This window comes from Bos grunniens, chromosome 7 (genome assembly GCF_055505025.1).
Source record: "Bos grunniens cultivar Pamir isolate PY7600 chromosome 7, Bosgru_T2T1.0, whole genome shotgun sequence".
Classification (NCBI taxonomy): Eukaryota; Metazoa; Chordata; class Mammalia; order Artiodactyla; family Bovidae; genus Bos; species Bos grunniens.
This window is the reverse complement of record NC_141171.1, coordinates 68119451-68125450: the sequence shown is the minus strand read 5'-3', so window position 1 is coordinate 68125450 and position 6000 is coordinate 68119451. Positions and strand designations below refer to the sequence as shown.

The 6000-nt window shown below is 45.1% G+C and overlaps 1 long non-coding RNA gene across 13 annotated transcripts in view; it reads left to right on the top strand.

Moving 5' to 3' along the window:
* Positions 1 to 223: 223 nt before the first annotated feature.
* The window catches only part of LOC147369756 (uncharacterized), a 206507-nt gene continuing 200730 nt past the window's right edge, over positions 224 to 6000 (top strand). Inside the window, exon 1 of one of the 13 annotated variants that reach the window (XR_015167848.1) lies at positions 224 to 1108. This is a non-coding gene — a long non-coding RNA (uncharacterized LOC147369756). The remainder of the gene's footprint in view (positions 1109 to 6000) is intronic. The other 12 variants (XR_015167846.1, XR_015167852.1, XR_015167847.1 and 9 more) reach the window with 12 other exon arrangements.

Here is a 6000-nt window from a genome sequence, read left to right as displayed (position 1 = left end):
AGTTGGTGATGGATAGGGAGGCCTGGCGTGCTGCGATTCATGGGGTCACAAAGAGTCGGACATGACTGAGTGACTGATCTGATCTGATCTGTGGCTTGTGTTTATCCCTATGTGGCAAATACCAAAACAGCTAAACTATTTCATCTTCACAGATTCTATATGTGTACATGTGTGTGTGTTATCCTTCTTTCTGGGAAGGGACCAGGTATATTGAGGAAAGCTCAGACTTTAAAAAATCTGTGTCTTTAAAGTTACTGAGAGAACTCGCTGAAACCAAGTCCGAGAAATGCAGACCAGCAGGCCCCAAGTAAACTTAGAGCCTTGTGGCAGAGTGATGGGTGGGTGGCTTAACACAACCAGGGAAGTCAGAAAGAGCTAAAGAGGCTTTTCCCACAGGGCCCTGTGCAATCCAGGGATTAGTAATGGGGGGAGATGGGAGGGCATTTTTATCTGTGATCTAGAGACCTCTTAGTGGAGATTCTTTTTCTCAGTGAGAGAACTATAGACCGTCACTGCCTAGGCAAAGGCTGAGAAGACTGTCTAGTTCTGAAGTCTTCATGTTACTGATGAGGAATGTGTGATCAGAAAGGACATAGGACTTGCTGACAGCAGGCCAAGTTCGAGATTCAGCTTTCATTGCAGATTTCCCCACCTTTCTTCCCTGGATGCACGGTGAGCTGGGGATGCTATGCTTCTCTGCAGGAGTATCTTCCCAAAGTTAAAATTTGAGAAAATAGTAAGTTTTGAACATTTTGTAAGGTGAGGCTGAAAAGGGGAGGGCCTCCACCTCTTTCCTGCTTCTTTGAATTCAATGCAGCCAGCGTTTCCCATTCGTGCTGCTCCCCCTCAGTGCTCCTCACACTGTGTGTGCCTGTGCGTTGCTTGAGCCCAGACTCAGCCCTCTGTTCTCCAGCCTCCTAAGGACCTGCATCTGGTGGACTCACCTGAGGGGAGGCGTTGAGGGGGCATGGATCTCACGTGAACTCATTAGGGGAGGGTGAGGTGGGGCAGCCATTTTCAGTCAGTCCGCTTCTCTTTCTGCAGAGAGAGCTGCCCAGGTCAGAGTTTGGTAACAAATCTCCTGTTGGATGTTCAGAAGAGGCTCCAGGTAAGTTAATTTGGCAACAACTCCTGTCGCCATTGGCTCCTACTTCATTTAATTCTCCAGTCTCTCAGATACTATGACTTAACAATGTTTGTTGCGTGGAATTAAGGCAAATTCACAGATCGAGGCTTTGGGGGCATCCTTCCTATGCTGTACAATCAAATTGAGTGTGTCAGACCTTCAGACTATTAATGCTTGCCTTTCCCCTCTCTGCCCACCCTTCACCCCACCAAGAAAACCTATTTGAAGCCCACAGAAGTTTGTTCTGAGAATTTCATTATCACTGTGCATTCATAATTCACTGCTTAACCTCTGTGGATGGCAGCAAGTGCGGTTTTGAACAGTCCCCACTGGAATAAAATCATCGGGTTAATAATCTCTGCTCTTTGTGAGTAATTGGAAAAATGGTATCCTGGAAACAAGCCATTAGCAGAAAACTATTTTTTAACCAATTTCCATAGAATAGAAGAAGTCATACAGTGACTAGAATAATTTCATTGTAAGTGTTGTTTCCCCTGACGCCTGCAAATCTACGGGCACTGCATTTCTGAGACTGACCACTTAAAATTTAAAAACTGCTTTCAGCCAGAGCTGTTTGATAAAAGTACAGCCACCTACAGCCCCTTTCCTAGCTGAAAGAGTGCAGTACACAGCACTCTGTGTTTTTCTTCTTTGTGGCACTGAGTGTAGTGGTGGTTCCAGCCCAGCAGGCATAGATGAGCTCCATTGATCTTTCTTTTAAGTGTTGAATGGTGCTGAACGGCATGGAGAGTCCGTAATTGAAGAACCACCACAAATTGGGTGGGCTTTTTGGATGTTCCCCAGTATTTTGAGGAATCCTTAGGAATATATGTGCTCAGTTGTGTCCGATTCTTTGTGGCCCCATGGACTATAGCCTGCCAGGCTCCTCTGTCCATGGAATTTTCCAGGCAAGAATACTGGAGCGTGTTGCCATTTCCCTCTCCTGGGGATCTCCCTGAACCCTACGTGGCACATCTCTTGTGTCTCCCGCATTAGCAGGCAGGTTCTTTTACCAGTGGGCCACCTGAATGGTGCTGAACTGTATGGAGTCCATAACTGAATAACCATCACAAGTTGGTGGACTTTTTGGATGTTTCCCAGTATCTTGAACTTGCAGTTTCAGGGAACAGAGTGGGAGACACGGGAGGAAGCTCATGGTTCCCTGAAGCTAGATGAAATAACAGTCTGGGTGAAAGCTGGTCAGACACAAAGTTTTTGGAGTTATCTAGAAGTTCTCACTGAGAGAAGACGTTTCTCCCGAAGTTGGAGCCATGAAGACAGAGGGGAACTAAGAAGGCTGTTGTGGAGGCAGAGGGATGAACCACCAGGGTTGAGGTTCTGGGAGATGGGCTGAGAGGCTGCGGCAGAGTACAGTGCTCTCTCGGGGCTGGGGGAGAGCTGCTGTGGCATCAGGGGCAGCATTCACGAGCTAGCAGTGTCTTCACCTAGGGAGAGGGGCCCTAGGGTATCAGGTTAACCTGGCAACTGGCTGGCACTGTTGCTGAGCAACCCAGGTAGAAGGGGAAAGCTTTTGCTAAGGGAGGGAGGCTGGGAATACGTAGAACCATTTCCAATCCTGGCTTACTGAGCAGGGCTGCTCCTAAGAGCCAGCTGTGGGTTTTGCTCTGTTTTTGCAGCAGGTTGCATACAGTTTAGTTGTGTGGATGAATCTGCTGTTTCAATACCTCATGTATAGTTAAAGCGGTCTGAAGTCTGGCGGGAGCCTGGTGAATTTTAGCTCTTACTTGGGTTCTGAATTTGCAACAGCCTGTTACCTATGTTAGCCCTTGTGTTCTACTGTTGCAAGAAGCTGTGTCCAAATGTCATTCCTGAATGCATGTTCCAAGCAGAGCATCTTATGCCTGACCTCTCCTTCTGGGGCTTCCTCATATCCATCATCTCTCACCCCTGCTGGCTCATCCGCTTCAGGCCCTCATTACACACTGTCTATCACAGTAGCCTCCTGACTGGCTTCTCTGCCTATGGTGCTTTCCCCCTCCATTGGTTCATCAAAGACCAAGGCTTACAGAGAACTGTTTAAACTACCACTTCAATCAAGGTCCTTACTTTCTTCAAAACCTTTGATGGCTCACTTTGCCCAGAGATACCATCACCGTGCCTGAGCTGGACATTTAATGGGTTCTGTGGGCTATCTTTCCACCCCCACCTCCCTTTCTAAGTAGATATCTTAAAAAAAAAAAAAAAACTTTTTATTTTGAATTGGGCTATAGCTGATTAACACAGTTGTGAGGGTTTCAGGTGAACTACCTCTTATCATTTCCCCCAGTGCCTGTTACTTTACTTGACCCTAATGGTGAGAATAAAGTCTAAAATCCAGGTCCCCATCCCTGCCTTTCTGGTTTATCTCATTGCTCTTCATCCTATAGGACAGACAATTTCAAAAACAAACTACACATCTTTAATAAATCAGAATATATGAGTATTGGCATTTTCCGGGTTAATTACCTTTCCTATGTCATTAAAATTTTCTTCTTCCCTCAGCTTACACTCAAATTAAAAATACCTCAACTGGATTTTGTTCATAAAAAACCTTCCAAATACTCCCTTCTGCTCTCTTAGCACTTGCCAAGATGACCAAGAGAAAATGTTACTAGAACAACATTCTGAACTTCACTGATCACTGAATAAGACTCCAGGTGGAGGAAACTTGAAACAATTAAGCTTAAAGGGACCTGACCACCTTCAGAGTTCCTTTTCAGATCACATATGTAAGCCGAAGAATTGATGCTTTTGAACTGTGGTGTTGGACAAAACTCTTGAGAGTTCTTTGGACTGCAAGGAGATCCAACCAGTCCATCCTAAAGGAGACCAATCCTGAGTGTTCATTGGAAGGACTGATACAGAAGCTGAAACTCCAATACTTTGGCCATCCGATGTGGAGAGCTGACTCATTGGAAAAACCCCAATGCTGGGAAAGATTGAAGGTGGGAGAAGGGGACGACAGAGGATGAGATGGTTGGATGGCATCACTGACTCAATGGAGATGAGTTTGGGTAAATTCCGGGATTTGGTGATGAACAGGGAGGCCTGGCATGCTGCAGTCCATGGGGTCACAAAGAGTCAGACACAACTGAGCGACTGAACTGAACTAAACTGATGTAAGATGTTTATGTCTTATTGCAATGTAGGTCCCTTTTGGGGCTTTCCTGGTGGCTCAGGAAATGGTAAAGAATCTACCTGCCAATGCAGAAGATGCAGGTTCAATCCCTGGGTTGGGAAGGTCACTTGAAGGAGGGCATGGCAACTCACTCCAGTATTCTTGCCTGGGAAATCTCATAGACAGAGGTGCCTGATGGGCTACATACAGTCCATGGGGTCTCAAAAAGTTGGACATGACTTAGTGACTAAACAATAAGCTCTTTTTCTAAATAAAGAAAAGTCATCTTTAAGGCACAGTGTGTGGGAGCCATAGGAAATCCTGAATCCCTGTAGCTATCACATACTCCTATGGAAAAGAGAAAGAAGAGAAAGAATTTTTGAGCTAACAGGTTAAGACAAGAACATAAGACAGGCTTGCATTCATGACTCTTTTCCACATTAAAACTAAATTGATGAAAAGAAAAACCCACAAAAACAAGCAGATGCTCACATACATGACATCCATCCAAGAAACGCCCTTTTTTTTCATGGACTTTTAAAAAATTTGTTGCTCTTCTGTCAAAGCAAACCGGAGCAGACAACAGTTAAAATGCTAAAAACATATTTACTGAGGAACTATTGCAGCAGGTAAACAGAGACATCAGTGTAGTTGTGTTCAATTCTAAACTGGGTTAGGGTTTAGAACTAAGGGGCTGAAAGGGAGTCAGTGGGTGGGAGGTTACTAAAAGTCAACATCAGGGGCCAAGAGGGATTTCTGGCTAGACCTGTTTAATAGGATTTTTGTTGAAGGCAGGCCAGATGATGGATTATCACCTGGTAGATGGAAGGGGATGAGGAGTTTGATCAGAAAACACTTATCCTCAGAGGATGGGAGGTAGTTCTAGGAGAGTTAGCGAGAGTCTCGCTCTTGACAACAAGGTGCATGGATGAGGCTGAGTTGAGAAGGGCTTAGAGGAGCTTGAGTGCACTGTGGTTAAGAAGAGAGTCTCTGTCAGTTTCTTGCCTTTTTTCCCACAATGTTTGTGATGACTGTTTTTCCAAAATGGCTTCCTACTTTGCCCTGGATATGAATGTGGACAACGGCCCCCCTTGAGTATGTATATATGTATGTGCCTGCTAAGTCCCTTCAGTCGTGTCCGACTCCATGTGATGCCAGGCTCCTCTGTTTATGGGATTCTCCAGGCAAGAATACTAGAGTGGGTTGCCATGCCATCCTCCAGGGGATCTTCCTGACCCAGGGATCGAACCTGTATCTCCTTTGACTCCAACATTGCAGGTGGATTCTTGAACTCCTGAGCCACTAGGGAAACCCCGTATATGTGTACACACACACATATTTTGGTGTCCTAAGGCCTTGCCCAGGCCTCGTAACACACTAATGTTGGTCTCAAGGGAATACAAAAAGGATTTTTTTTCTTGCTTGAGGATTTTGGTTATTTTCAATTGGAGGAATTTGAGATCTTCCTTTATTAGTCAAAGAATATTGAAGCCAAACTGAATTTGATTCACTTAAGCCTTGAAAACTCTTCTGTCCACCTTCTGGCAAACTTTTCAAAATAAGATCATTTACTCCTTTACCAACTGCAGTTTGCAGCAAGACAACACCCCTCTCCCTGTTTTCTGATGACTACCTCTTGGGGATGGAGGCCAGGCCTTGGGGAGGAGAAGAGTGAAATAGCGCTGTGGATTGAGAGGTGACTATGTTTAAGCAAACCAAATAGATGCCAATAGCATATTTACAAATATCTCATCAT